This window comes from Elephantulus edwardii, unplaced genomic scaffold, assembly GCF_000299155.1.
Source record: "Elephantulus edwardii isolate Elephantulus edwardi_28Jun2011 unplaced genomic scaffold, EleEdw1.0 scaffold00077, whole genome shotgun sequence".
Taxonomy (NCBI): Eukaryota; Metazoa; Chordata; class Mammalia; order Macroscelidea; family Macroscelididae; genus Elephantulus; species Elephantulus edwardii.
In genome coordinates this window covers 13920613-13935569 of record NW_006399827.1, presented here as the reverse complement: position 1 = coordinate 13935569, position 14957 = coordinate 13920613, and positions in this window count along the sequence as shown.

Sequence of the window (14957 nt, the reverse complement as noted above, 5' to 3'; positions counted from 1 at the left end):
TTCAGATATATGCACCAACAACCAGAGCCAAAGAAGAAGAAATAGATGATTTCTACCAACTTTTACAGTCGGAGATAGATCGAACATGCAATCAAGATCCTGCATTTATAGTCTCTGAAAATAAACGCTGGAGGATCAACTGTGAATCAGTTGCAGCTTGGTGGCACATAACAACAATAACAACAACCTTGGTGCAAGGGTGTGGAGAGGAAGGTGAACCAGGTACTATAAGTCAAAATCCATTCTACAGGTAGTGGATACTTGGTAACTAGGCGCTCTGGTAGTGCAATGGTTAAGTTCTCTGCTGCTAACCAAAGAGGTACCTTTGAACCCACCAGCCGCTTGAAAGCAGAAAGATATGGCAGTCTGCTTCTGTAAACTTTAATAGCCTTATAAACCCTATAGGAAAGTTATGTTCTGTCCCACAGGGTCACTGTAAGACTGAATCAGGTTTGGTTTTGGTTTTTATTTGCTAGGTATGTGGCCTTAGACCTCAGCTCCCCTATCTATAAAATGAAGCTAATAGTGCTTACTATGTCCGCCTCGTAGACTTTTTGCAAGGCTCTAGATAATAAAAAGGGAAGCACATGATAAACTATAAGTTGTTATTATTTTTGTTTTTCTTCTATTGTGCCATAAGTGGTACTGGGCACCACCCACTAGTTAAGTGAATGTCACAATGTCCATTGCATTCACTGAGAACCTGCTTCAGCCCAGGCACAAGCTCAGGTATCAACAAGATGACTACCAGGATGACTAAGAGCCTCTTCCCTCCAGGAACTCACTGTGTGCCAGGCATGTAGCACCTAGATAAGCTACAAGTCAGCGTGTGATTAATGCCACCGGGACATACATACTGTGGGACGTCAGAGAAGGAAGTGACTAATTCTTGCTGAAGAGTGGGATGAGATTTCTTAAATGGTTTTGAACTTGGCATTATAGAATGAGTACTCTTATTACTAATCAGCAAAGACAGGGAACACATTACAGGCATAGGAATCAGTGGGAGCAAATGTAAAATTGTTCAAACATGTAGTCTTGCATGCTTAAAGGTAACATGATTAGGCTTGAGAGGTGATAGATTGAAACTCTACCAGAGCCTCCCAACTCCTCCTACTAGTACCCTCTTCACTCATTGCACACAATATAGACTTGTTTTCCGTCACTGAACCGTACCAAGTGGTTCTCACCTCAAGACATTTGTACTGCTATTCTCTGTCTTATATTTCAAGCTTCATTCAAATGTCCTTCCCTCAGAAGATAGTCTCCACCGATCAGAAATTAATCAGATGCTTGCATCTCATGAAATAAGTATGAATACAACTGGTCCAAATGCAAATTTAGCTAACAGTATTGGGAAGAATTGGGTTGTGATTTTCCAAAATGGTGAATAACTCTTGGTAAAGTTCTGAGCAATACAGAACAATCCACAAAGCAATCTTTTTTTTTTTAAAAAAAAAGACAGGTCGGTGGGCTGCCCTCGGCCCCTGGCTCAGGGTGGGCTGCCCTCGGCCCCCTGCCCGGGGCGAGCCATCGTGGCCCTCTGCCCAGGGAGGGCTGCCCTCAGCCCCCTGCCCGGGGCGAGCCGTCGCGGCCTTCTGCCCAGGGCGGGCTGCGCTTGGCCCCTGGCTCGGGGTGAGCCGTCGTGGCCCTCAGGGTGAGCTCCTCAGTCCCCGGATTGTGCCATCTGACCCCGGGGTGGGGAAGGAGAAGAAAATAAAAAAAGAATGCCTAGGGTATCCAGAGAATGTTACCTAGGCCACCTTCTGCCACCCTTCCCCCCCCCACCCAGTAAACCTGAAAGCAACACCCTCAAAGCCCTTCTATTTGTAACTCACAAGTTTGTTCTCTCTAGGTTTGCTCCCTTTCCTATAGGTAACCTTAACTCTGAGTTTTACTCCATAATTGACCCTTAACCCAGTGCCAGTGACAAAAAGGAAATACAACTGACAGCTAAGGAAGCAAAGGAGGATGGAGCCTCTGGGTTCAACCAGCCATCCCCACTGGACCCACCTGGGAAAACACTTTGCAGTCCAGAGGGGAGCAAATGACAGGAAAATATCTTCTAACAGAGCAAGAAGGCTAGCAGCTGTAACCCAAGACCACCAGTAAGGTGATAAAGCGTCCTCCCTTCCCCCCTTTCCATCTACACCCCTGTTCAGAATGAAGAAGCCAGAGAGTCAGCATCCAATTCCCAAATCAATAAGACAGTTGGTTTAATTACTATTGGAAAATGCTTGTCATTCCTCTGTAGCATCTGGTCCCCACTGGACCCTCATTATTTCCTTCACCTGCTCCCCCCACCGACCAAACTGTGAAGCTCTGCAACTGCATCCTGGCCCATCCTCACCCTTCTGCCCCCAACCCTCACCTCCTTGTACCCCCAATATGTTTTTCCCAATTAAAAAAAATATTAAGAAAAAGACAGGTCATAAGCAAATTATATATGCAGAAGATATTCTATGTTTTTAGTTCTCTTTTTGTGGTTATATACTCAGAAGGCCTAAAATATTTTTAAAATCTTAAATACTTATGAAATATTAGTCAGTAGGTGAAATAAAGTCTTGATGCAAGCTTCAGTATAGATGGACCTTGAAGACATGCTGAACAAAATAAGTCAATCAGAAAAGGACAAATACTCTATGAACTCACTTTCCTTGAAAAACAAGGAAACACAAATGTATGGAAACTAAATTTATTAGTAACTACCAGAGGCAGAATGGGGGGAGATAAAGGGAATTAACATTGATACAAAAATTGAATTCATTAAGGGTAGAGTTGCACAGTTGATTATAGCAGTGATTGTCAATAATCTTAATCACTAGCAAAAAAGTTGGATCAATAGACAAAAGTTGTGTGATATGTATATATGGTGACTAGTAAAAAAAAAATCTGCCTTGAACGTTATGCTCTTAAGAAGTATCTGATGCACACCCATGTTTATTGCAGCTTTGTTCACAACAGCAAGGAGTTGGAAACAACCTATGTGTCCATCAACAAATGAATGGATAGAGAAGCTGTGGTATATTTACACAATGGAATACTACGCTGCATTGAGAAACAAGGAACTCATGCGAAATTATTGAAAATGGGTGACCCGGGAGGACATTATGCTGAGAAAAGTATCTCAGTCACAAAAGGACAAACACTGCATGGTGCCACTGTTGTAAAACACGACTGACCTCGGGGTTGGGAGGAGACTGAGAAGGATGGGTTCAATAATGTATACTGCACTGAAAACAGATGAGGGAGAAAACTGTTTAAGAGGGATATGTGATTAGGTATTTTTGTCATGACAGGAGTCCAGAGCGAAGGCTGCATAGTGAAGTGGACCTGGGGCAGGGATTGTAAAACAATGAAAGAATTTTTCTTTTACTTTTTCAAAAGGGTAGTGTACTAGAGGGGAGGGTTGGGAGGAAAGGGGAGAAAAGTGCAACAATGAATGAATGGAAACCCAAAGTCTCTGTAAATTTTCATTGAAATTAATAATAATTTTTTTTAAAAAAAGACAAAAGACATATCTGTATGATATTAGGAAGCTCTGGTGGCTTAGTGGAAAGAAGCTGCATTGCAATCACAGAGGTATGAGGTTCAAATCTACCAGATGCTCTGCTGTAGAAGGAGCCATCTCCACCTGTACCTGTCAGATCCAATCTGACTGTGCATACACAGACGCACACACGTAAGTATCTGTATGATATTAAACTGACAACAGCAACTTGAAAGATTAGATGTTGTTGTTGTTATGTGCCGTCGAGTCGTTTGCCACTCATAGCGACCCTATGTTCAACAGCAGTAAACCCTGCTCTATCCTGTGCCAATCACACTGCCTCTGACACACCCATCCCGATTACCCCAGTCACTGAATCAATCCATCTCATAGAGGGTCTTCCCCTCTTGCACCATCCCTCCACCCTCCCAAGCATGATGTCCCTGTCCAAGGACCTGTCCCTCCTTGCAACATGCCCAAAGTATGTCAGACGAAGAAGCCCCAGAATCCTTGCCTCCAAGGAGTTGCTTGGTTTAATCCTCTCCAGGATGAATCTGTTTGTTTTCTGCGCAGTCTATGGTACATTCAATACTCTTCTCCAGCACCACAGCTCAAAGGCATCAATTCTCCTGTCCTCTCTAGTCATTGTCCAACTCTCTGATGCATAACAAGTGATTGCAAAGACCATGGCTTGTATCAGGTGCACCTTGGTCTCCAGAGAGACACCGTTGCTCTTGAGTACTTTAGAGAGGTCCCTAACAGCAGACTTTCCCATTGAGAGAGAGAGATTAAATAGACAATGAGTTTACAAAAGTAAGGGAGGATTCAATGTTCCTAAATTATAGATGCTTTTGAATTGGTGTGTATTTTGCTCTGTATTGTTTCAACAACAACAAATGAGATTTAAAGAACGAAATCATTCTAACTACAGTATAGATATATGGGTTTTATGTGCCATCGAGGTGGAACCAACTCACAGCTGATCCTCCAGCAGGTTTTCAGAGGCTGTAAATCAGATTTTCCATCTTTCTCCTACAGAGCAGCTGGTGGATTTAACTACTACCTTTTGTGTTGGCAGCTCAACTCTTTACTCATTAGGCCACCAGAGCCCCCTTAAGATTATATATATTGTGATGTAATAAGTCTATTGTTCAAGATGGCGTTCCTAGGTCATTGCCCTTGACTTTGCCACAGGTCTGGACAGGAACATGCAAATAAGATGTGTCAGTCTATCCATAAGGGGATTGGCTAGTTTTACCATTCCACCATGTGGAACTAGGCCTGAGGTGATAGATCGAAATTATTTACCAGAACCTCCCAACTTCTGCTTGTACCCTCTTCACTCACCGCACACAATATAGACGTAACATGTTCAATGGCAGAAATTTGAGAATCTCACTACCAGCAAGAAAGAAGAAGCAGAGAATGTAGTGCATGCCCTGAAAGATCAGCAATTCTTGCAGAAGAAGTCAAAGCTGAGGACCAGAGACCCACCATGACCCATAGCTGACTCGGGACTCCTGCTACAGTGGATCAGAGCCAGAGCCTTTGACCCAAACTTGCTGGAGGACTGTTGGGGAGATGCCATAAATTGGCAGGACTAGCAGACACTAGACACTGGCCTAAAGTTGCAAAGCTGAATGCTGAAAGGCCTGTGAGCATACTTTAGAAGCTGTCCTGACTGAGAAATTTTACCTTGTTGCCAATCTGAATTGTAACCTATTAACTTCCCTAGTAAACGCCATAATCATGAATATGCTTTTGTGAGGTCTGGGTAGTTATTGCAGTGGTAAGATTGGTGCTGAATTTGTAGAAATAGATGGAGGAGTGTTGGGAACATGCCTAACCTGATGGGAATTTATTTTGTGTTGTGACTTCTGTTGATAGGGTATGGTGTTAAGGGTTTATTGTTGGAAATGACTGTCTGGGTCACTAACTTTGACTTTGACTTTGCCATGTGGATGAGTGGTAATATATGAATAGGGTGTGTTAGTCTACACAAACAGACACACACAGATGGGGATTGATTCACTAGCCTTACCATAAAATTGAACAGATTCAGCAGCAGAATTTAGAAATTTCACCACCAGCAAAGAAGAAGCAGAGCATGCAGAGTGTGTGTCCTTCAGGGCCAAAGATTCTAGTGCAACTCAGATTGGGACCTATAGGAGAGCAGCAGCAGAACCAGAGACTCAGCGGGAGACAGAGCACACCCGTGACTGCTACCCCGTGGAACCAGAGATAGGCGACTTTGCTCAAGTTTGTTGGAGGATTTGTGGAGACATAAGTGGCAGGACACAGTGACTGCAGCAATGGGCTTGAGTATATCTGAGATTGTAAGGCTGGCACAGGATAAGACAGGATTCAGATCTATTGGAATGCAATCAACTTGATGCACCTAACGAGCTTTAAAGGGAGCTCTGCTGGCCAAGTGGCAAGAAGCTGCACTGCAATCCCAAAGGCTTGCTGTTCAAATGCACCAGAAGCTTTGCTGGAGAAGGAGGGGCAATCTCCTCCTGTGCCAGTCGGGTCCAACTTGATGGTACATAACAAGGGGCGGGGGAGAAAAAGAACTTTGAAACACTGTTGCAGACCCAGGGTCCCAAAGAATGAAAGAATTTTATAATTATTAATAACGAGACAGACTACCAGGAATGATATAGAACAGAGAGTGTGAAAAACAGGGGGCCAACAGTTCCCATGACTGAAGGCCCCAATCCATGCTTCTCTGAGTATTTATTTAGAATCATAAGGAAGGTAAACAAAGTAAAATCACAAGGAAGTACAAAGCAAAAACAAAGGATAATGGTGAAGTCTTTTACAGATAAGGCCAAGTTTCTCTTTATGCTAATCTCAAGAGGGAAGGATTCATTTGACACAAACTAAGAACAATGTTGACTCCTAGGGAATGCCCCAGTGCCACAAGGTGACCTTCAGCTTGTATTAAGCTTCCCTCATTTCCTGATTAAATCTGATAGTCGGCTTCCCTCAAAACACTTACCTAAAGCTGCAAGGCTAAAGGTTGACTGACATTCCTGTGAACACATTTTGGAAGCTGTCATGATTGAGTGATTGTATCTTGATGCCAACTTGAATTATAGCCTTTTGACTTCTCTACTATGGTTCTGTGTGGTATATAAGATATTGCCACAGGTTTTGGACCCAAGAGCAGTAAGATTAGTGTTGAAATGAGCAGAAGGAGGTACAAGAGTGTGGGGGACATGTCTGACCTCATGAGCTCATGGGAATTGGGTTTGTGTCGTGTTTTCACTGGCTAATTTTTTCAGAAACCAATTACCAGTTCTTTCTTGTCTGTGTTAAGTCTGTATGCTCCATTGACATCTATCTGCCATGAGAAACCCAGTTGATACTGGAAATACTAGTGACATATCTTCCAGCATCTCAGAATCATGCAAGTCTTAGCAGGACAATGAACTGACAGATAAGCGGTAACAAATGTCAAACCTACCACATCACTGGAAAGAAACTATGAAGAACTCGATACTATCAGTCAGAACAAGGCCAGAGAACACACCATCAATTGAAGAAAATGAAAGCAAGTCCACAAGGATCAAAGTATAAACTTGAATATATCTCACTTGAGCTTGTAGGGCATCTCAAGAATAGCTTAGAAAGCTGTACCACTAAGAAAGAATGACCAGGAATGGAGTGCATCTTTTTTGATCTGGCCCCTTTCCATAAAGAAGCTCTTTGACACCAGGGAAGAACCAAAAATGCGGAAGTCTCCAGGGAATACCAAAACTCCACTTGCTGAAAAAAATAAGGACTTCCCTCCATAACCAACACAGAAAGACAGTCTTAGTTTTCCTATAGAGTTGGGACCCTGAACTTGGACTTTTGGTTTCCTAGATAGTACAGTACCCACTGGGGATTCGTTCCAGGACTTTTCACAGTGCTTTAAAGATGTCATTCCACTGTCACCTTATTTGCTTGATTCTGACAAGAAGTTTGAAGAGTTTCTAAGGGATGCAGATTGCCGTGAAAATCAAAACAAACAAGAAAATGAGGAGGAGCCACTTTTAGAATGTTCTAGAAACTTCCTTGATGCCTTTTTTTCCCCTTGATGCCTTTTGAGTTTAATCACCAGTTTCTATGTTCATGATTACTTTCAAATATGTAATTTAACATTTCTAGGTTGTACTCCACTTTCTCTGAGACTTTGATATCACAGAAATAAAATCATATACTGCTTTAAAACAAAAAGAATACATCTGAAACTTTGAACACTAATGACTTGACTGAAGACCAAATTGCAGAGTGACACTCAAGGACATCAAAATTAAAGAAAGAAATAAAAAGTCATTTCAAAGGCAGGAAAGGGAAAAAAATCATCAACATTAATGTGAGATGAGACATTAAAACTTGTTCTTGAATGTAGACTACCTAAAATGAATGAAGGAAATGATGGTGTAAAAGAGCTAAACAGAAAAATTCAAACGACAGTTCAAGAAGTATTATAGTGAAATGTGCAAAGAACTGGAGTTAGATAAACCTACAAAGTAGGTAGACATACTAAAAGCCAAGATAACTAAAAAAAATGAGTCTCAAGTTACACTGCTAAAAGATTCTGTGTGCAAAATATTGAACAATATGTTGCTGTTTGCCATTAAGTTGACTATTATTGATAGTGCCCCTCAGATATGAACAACAAACAGATCGAAGCCTTGCCCTGTCATACACTATCCTCACAATCTCTGCCTTACTCAAGCCAATTGTTCCCATCACTATCTCAACCTACCTCCTTGAGCATCTTCCTCTCTTTTGCTGTTAACTCAAAGGCCAAAAGTTCTCTGGAAATTCTAATCTACTTTTAGTTCTTCAAGAGAAAGATGAGTAATCTTTGCCCATGTGATTTACACCATCAGAAACCCATCAGAGGGTCAGCTATGAGTCAGTTCTGACTCAATGAGTTGAGTTGATTGAACAATAGTAAACATCAAAAGGAAATAGAAGGAATACAGAGTCACTGTACCTAAAAGAATTCAACATTTAGCCTTTTTCAGGAGGTAACATATGACCAAGAACTGAAGGAAGACGTCCAACTTGCACTGAACGCATGAACAAAAAACCAAGCTGCCAGGAATTAAGAGTATCAATTGAGATGTTTCAACAAATAGATGCAAGACAAGTGTTCACTTAACAAATGTCCCAAGATATTGGGAAGACAGCTACCTAGTCAACCAGCTAGAAGAGATAAATACACATAACCATTCCAAAGGTACATAATCTGGCAATATCATTAATATTACATACAAGCAAAGTCTTGACAAATATAGTTTAAAAACTGTTGCAGAAGTATAGTGTCAAGGAATTATCAGAAATTGAAGCTAAATTCAAAAGAGAATATAGATTTGGTTCTCCTGAATTCTCCCAGGAGCCTCTGCTCTTCCTTTTCCCATGAGCAGCCTCAGGTAATCTCCCAAAATGGTTCACTACTCACTTGACCCAGAAAATCCCACAGAATCATGCAAATCAAGAGGCTCAAATCTCCAGGTGCATTTTAAGAACACCAGAAATCTGCCCAGGCCATCAAGGGTATGCATACCCAGAAAACCACCTAGTATCTGAAAGATGTCACTTTGCAAAAGCAGTGTGTGCCATACGTTACAATGGTGGAGTTGGTAGGTGTGTCCAGGCCAAGCAGTGGGGTTGGACACAAGGTCAGTGGCCCAAATAGAGTGCTGAGTTTTTGCTGTATATGCTTAAGAACACCAAAAGCAATGCTGAACTTAAGGGTTTAGATGTTGATTCTCTGGTCATCGAGCATATCCAGGTGAACAAAGCTCCCAAGATGCGCCACCCGGCACATACAGAGCTCAGGGATTAGCCCCTACATGAGTTTCCCCTGCCATATTGAGCTGATCCTTACTGAAAAGGAACAGATTGTTCCTAAACCAGAAAAGGAGGTTGCCCAAAAAAAAAAGATCTCCCAGAAGACACGGAAGAAACAAAAACTTATGGCTCGAGAATAAATACATCATCAAATAAAAGGAAAATTACTTTTTTTTTAAAAAAAAAAGATATAGAATAAGGGATATTAGGGCTCACATCAGATGGATTTTAGCTGAAAACAGTGACTGCCAAATGACGTTTACATGTATTTTACTGACTGTGAAAAATAATTTGACTGTGTAAATCATAAGAAATTATGGATAACAGTGCAAAGAATAAGAATTACAGAATACCTAACAACAAAGGTTAAATGGTAAAGAACCAATAAAGAAGGAGATCAATGATGTAAGTTATTAGGGTCAACTATCAAATTTGTGCTTGAGAAGTCCACTTAGCAGCCAAATTGATTCTAGTCATCATCCAAGAAATGTGCTACCCTACCCCTCTTTGTGTCTTAATGGTGACCACCTCCTGATATCCTTTGGCAGGTCTCCTACCTCTTTCCCAAACATAGTGAGAAAGATTAGTAGTGACACCTAGTGGTTTAAATGTTTACTGCCTACATTCCTCCTCTCTCTCCCCCTCCCTCCCTCCATCCCTGTCTCTCTCTCTCTCTCTCTCTCTCTCTCTCTCTCTCACACACACACACACACACACACATACACGTTGTATGTGTCATCGAGTCGCTTGCACCTCATAGTGATCCCTTATGTACAACAACTCTGAACCCTGCTCTATCCTGAGCCAACCTCATTGTCTCTAACACACTCACTCCCATTTTCCCAGTCACCCATTTCATCCTGGTTCTTCCTCTGTTGCATTGTCCCTCCACTCTCCCAAGGCTGCTGCTTGGAGGCAAGAATGCTGAAGCTCCATCTGACATTCTTTGGGAATGTTGCAAGGAGATACCTGTTCTCTCAAACCCTTTTATTTGCCCTGGTTTTATGACCACGCCAACCTGCTTTAACCTTTTGCTAGGCCAGTCGAGGAGATGCAATTTTACTAAACGAGCTCATTTCCCCCCCCCCTTATAGTCCACAGAGCCTTTCTTACCACCTCTTGTGTTCTTCAGTTACACTCCCAGAGGTGAGAAAGCGACACAACACAACCGTGCAGAGAAGGGGTCAGTAAAGACATTCATCCAGCAACAGCCAGGTAGCCAAGGTAGTCTAGCAAGCACAAGGTGAATCTTCCTTGGTATTCATACTCCTACGTGGTAAAACATCCCCCATGATTAGTGACAGACTGGACTCTGTGTTCATAGGATTTCCACTGATTTCATTTGCAGAAATAGATTGCCAAACTTTACTTCCTACTCCATCTTAGTTTGAAAGGCCTATCAAAATTTATTTTGCACCATATTAACACTCCATGTCAGAATACTTGGTTGAAATCCTGGTGCCATCTTTTTTTAAAATTTATCTTATTTTCTTATTTGTGTGTGTGTGTGTACCGTCAAATTAGATCTGACTGGTACAGGAGGAAATTGTTCCTCCTTCTTCAGCAGAGCATCTGGTGGCTTTGAACCATGCACCTCTGGGATTGCAGTGCAGCTTCTTGCCACTAGGCCAGCAGAGCTTTCCCTGGTGCCATCTTTTGCAGCTGAGTCTTAGGGTGGGGAGCATATCCTCTCTGTGCCTCTGTTAAGAAATCTCTTACAACCTTAATTCCTAATATGGAAAACAGAGTTGCTAGAACCAACCTCATAGATTTGTTGTGTGGATTAAACGACAGGATCCACATCACACCAAGCATACTGTGTGACAAAGTACACCTTCACAGACTCAGTTGTTCCTGTTATCCTTGAAAGGCAGATGAGGGATGGCTCTGAAAGAAGTTGACAAGCTCAAAACCAACCAAACTCACTACTGTTGAGTTGGCATAATGTCCCCCTCCAAGGACTGGTCCCTCCTTTGAACATGCCCAGAGTAAGTCAGATGGAGTTTCAGAATCCTTGCCTCCAAGGCAAGGGTGCCTTGCACCCTGGTTTCACCCTCTCCAGGATGAACCTGATTGTTTTCCTAGCAGTCATGGTTTATTTTCCAGCTCGATAGCTCAAGTGCATCAATTCTCTTTTATCATTCCTAGTTATTGTCCAGCTTTCTGATGCATAGCAAGTAATTATGAAGACCATGGCCTGGATTAGGCACTCCTTAGTCTACAGACTGGCACTGTTGCTCTTCAGGACTCTGGAAAGGTCCCTGACAGCAGACTTTCTCAAGTGCAATTCATCTTTTAATTTCCTGGCTGCTGGTACCAAGAGTGTTGATTGTGGAGCCAAGCAAACTAAAGCTGTTAACAATCTTAAATCTCTTAACCATCTATCATGTTGGTGCCAATTGGCCCAGAAGTGAGAATCTTTGTTTTTTTGATGTTGAGCTTCAACCCATACTGAAGGCTGCAGTCCTTGACCTTCTGCAGCAAGCATTTCAGGTTCTCCTCAGTTTCAGCAAGCAAGGTTGTATCATCTGCACAATGCAAGTTGTTGATCAAAGTATATAACCAGATAATGATGAGTGCTGTGAAGACAATAAAGGGGATAGTGGGATAGGTACTGAGGATAAGGCCGACTTTCTTCGTTGGGTGGTGAGGGAAAGCTTAGAAAACAGCAGAGGTTAATCCTTGAGACTAAAATGCATGTCACTGGAGTGGAGTGAGTGACGAGGAAACTGGATAAGAGATGAGGTTGGAAAGGAAACATTTTCCTTTATAATCTAAGTATTATTAAAAACAAGATACCATTATGATCAAAATTGTTTTAATGAAAGTATAAACATATCTAGGGTCTTAGGAGAAGGACAACTAGCGGGCTTCTCAGAAGAAAGGCTGGAGAGACAGCATGTTATATTCTGTGACTATGTATCACATGGGACTAGTCTTTAGAGAATGACATCATGCTTGGTAGAGCAATTTAAAAGCAATGAAAAGAAGTCTTCAATGACACGGATTGACACAGGGGTTGCAACACTGAACTAAATTAAAAGTGTGAGTGTGGAGCAGGACTTCACACTGTTCCCTTCTGTTACACACCGAATCATCAGTTAGCATGGACTCAGTAGTACGCAACAGCAGTAACGTACGTATCTATGGTAAAAATAAAATGTTACATGGGCAACTCAATGAACACACACACATACACACATGCTTACTGTCACTGCTAATATCATGTGTTGATTTGGTAAGGCTGTGAGTCTCAGTGGTTTGGTGACGTTGGACTGATGGCCCTTGACATAATGTAACATAACATCATCAACCTCCACTTTGGATCTGACATGAGCTGCCAGTAATTGAAAGTATCTTTCTTTGGGGTTGTGGTCTGCACACCATATACAGGTGGATGTTCTAGCAAGCTCACTCTCTCTGGAACCTCCACCCTACTAGTCACCCTATACCTTCTGGTTCTTGGACTGTGAGCCAAAAGTCTGTTTGCTGACCCACAGGTTTTGGGATTAGCCATTCCCCAAACCACAGGAGGCAGCAGAGTGATGCCTGACCTGCTGATTTTGGGTTCACTGGCCCCTGAAAATGAATCAAACATGCAATCAGGATGCATTAATTAAAAATGAAAGAAATGTAACTGGAATGCAAAGGTTGGTAGGGTGGAACGCAACCTTTTAATCCCATCACAGCCTCATTTGATCTAATGGAGTTTTTCCTAGAATGTGACCTGTATATAATATCTTTTCTCTAGAGATAAAAGAAGAGGAAAACCAACTGAGGAGGGTCCTCAAGGGTCCTCAGTTGAGAAAAGAATCATCAGGAGTGGAGTTTGTCTTTTTAGATCCAAGTACCCTTGGTTCTAGACACCAGAAAGGTCAGGTCACATGGATATCTCCATGGAATACTGGCTCACAAATGCTGGAAACAAGGTCTTTCTTCTACAAATGACTGTGAGAGAATAGCCATTCCCTTAAAGTTGGTATCCTGAATTTGGACTCCTAAACTGTAAAAGAATAAATTTCTGTTAAAGTCACCCATTTTGTGGTATCTCAGTTATAGCATCACTAGATAATTAGGACTCATAGGTGTCCAGGCACCACCGAGGTTAAGAAATACCATTTCTATCACCTCTGTCACACTCCTTGCCAGTAAATATTCTCTCACCCCATTGAATAACTATTTTGACTTCTGTCCCCATGTATTCTTTTTGCCAGTTCTTGAACTTCACTTGGATAGAAACATACATGGCGTCAAGTCTTTTGTATCTGGATTCTTTCATTCAATATTATGTCTGTGGAATTAATTCATGTAGGTAGCAGTATTTTGCTCTATTATTATTACAATGCAATATTGTAATAAAATGTTCCAAAGTTCCATTGCCTACTGTTGTTTTGTGTACCATGGAGTTGACTGCAACCATAGTGACCCTCTCTAAAAATCTCTTTGCTGTCAAGTTGGGACTGAATCATAGCTGGTCCTCCAGGAGGTTTTCAGAGGCTGTAAATTGCATAGGAGGAGACTTCATCTTTCTCTCAAGGAGCCAGAGAGGCATCACCTTTGCATTAGCAGTACAACTCCCTACAAATAATGACCCTTGAGGGACAGAGTAAAATTGTCCCATAGGGTTTCTTAGAGTGTAATTTTTATAAGGGAGCTCTGGGGATGGGTATATGGCCATGAGGTGTTGCAGATAGTAATAATGAGACAGACAACCAAGAAGGAGATAAGAGAGAGTAAAGACAGGAGGCCAGCAGTCCTGATGACTGAAGTGCTGAAGCCATGCCTCTCTGTGTATTTATTGAGAATCATCAGGAAGGTAAACAAAGGATAATCACAGGGACTGAAAACAAAAACAAAGGATCATAGGGAAGTCTTTTGCAGATAAGGGAGAGTTCTTCTCTATTGTTTACCTTATGCTAATCTCAGGAGGGAGTTGTTGATAGCGAGCATGTATGTACAACAGCCCTAAACTCTGCTCTGTCCTGTGCCAATCTCATTGTTGCTGATACACCCATCCTGATTACCCCAGTCACTGAATCAATCCACCTCATAGGTGGTCTTCCCCTCCTGCGCTCTCCCTCTACACTCCCAAGCATGATATCTCTCTCCAAGGACCAGTCCCTCCTTACAACATGCCCAAAGTATGTCAGACAAAGCCTCAGAATCCTTGCCTCCAAGGAACAGCCTGGTTTAATGCTCTCAAGGGTGAATCTGTTTGTTTTGTTAGCAGTCCTTGGTACCTCAATACTCTTCTCCAGCACCACAGCTCAAAGACATCAATTCTCTATCCCCCTCAAAGACATCAATTCTCCATCCAACTCTCTGATGCATTACAAGTGATTGCAAAGACCATGGCCTGTATCAGATGCACCTTAGTCTCCAGAGACACACCGTTGCTCTTCATTACTTTGGAGAGGTCCCTAACAGCAGACTTTCCCATTGCAATACAGCTTTTATTTTTTTTCTTTTTAATATCTTTTATTCAGTGATTGTAATCAAGTTGTTGTTATAATCAAGTATGCGGTACATTTCGTTCTTTGAAGAGGAGGTACAATTAAAATTGGAATGTAAACCTACAGACTTTTTAACAAAGGATCAAATATTTTCTTTTTTT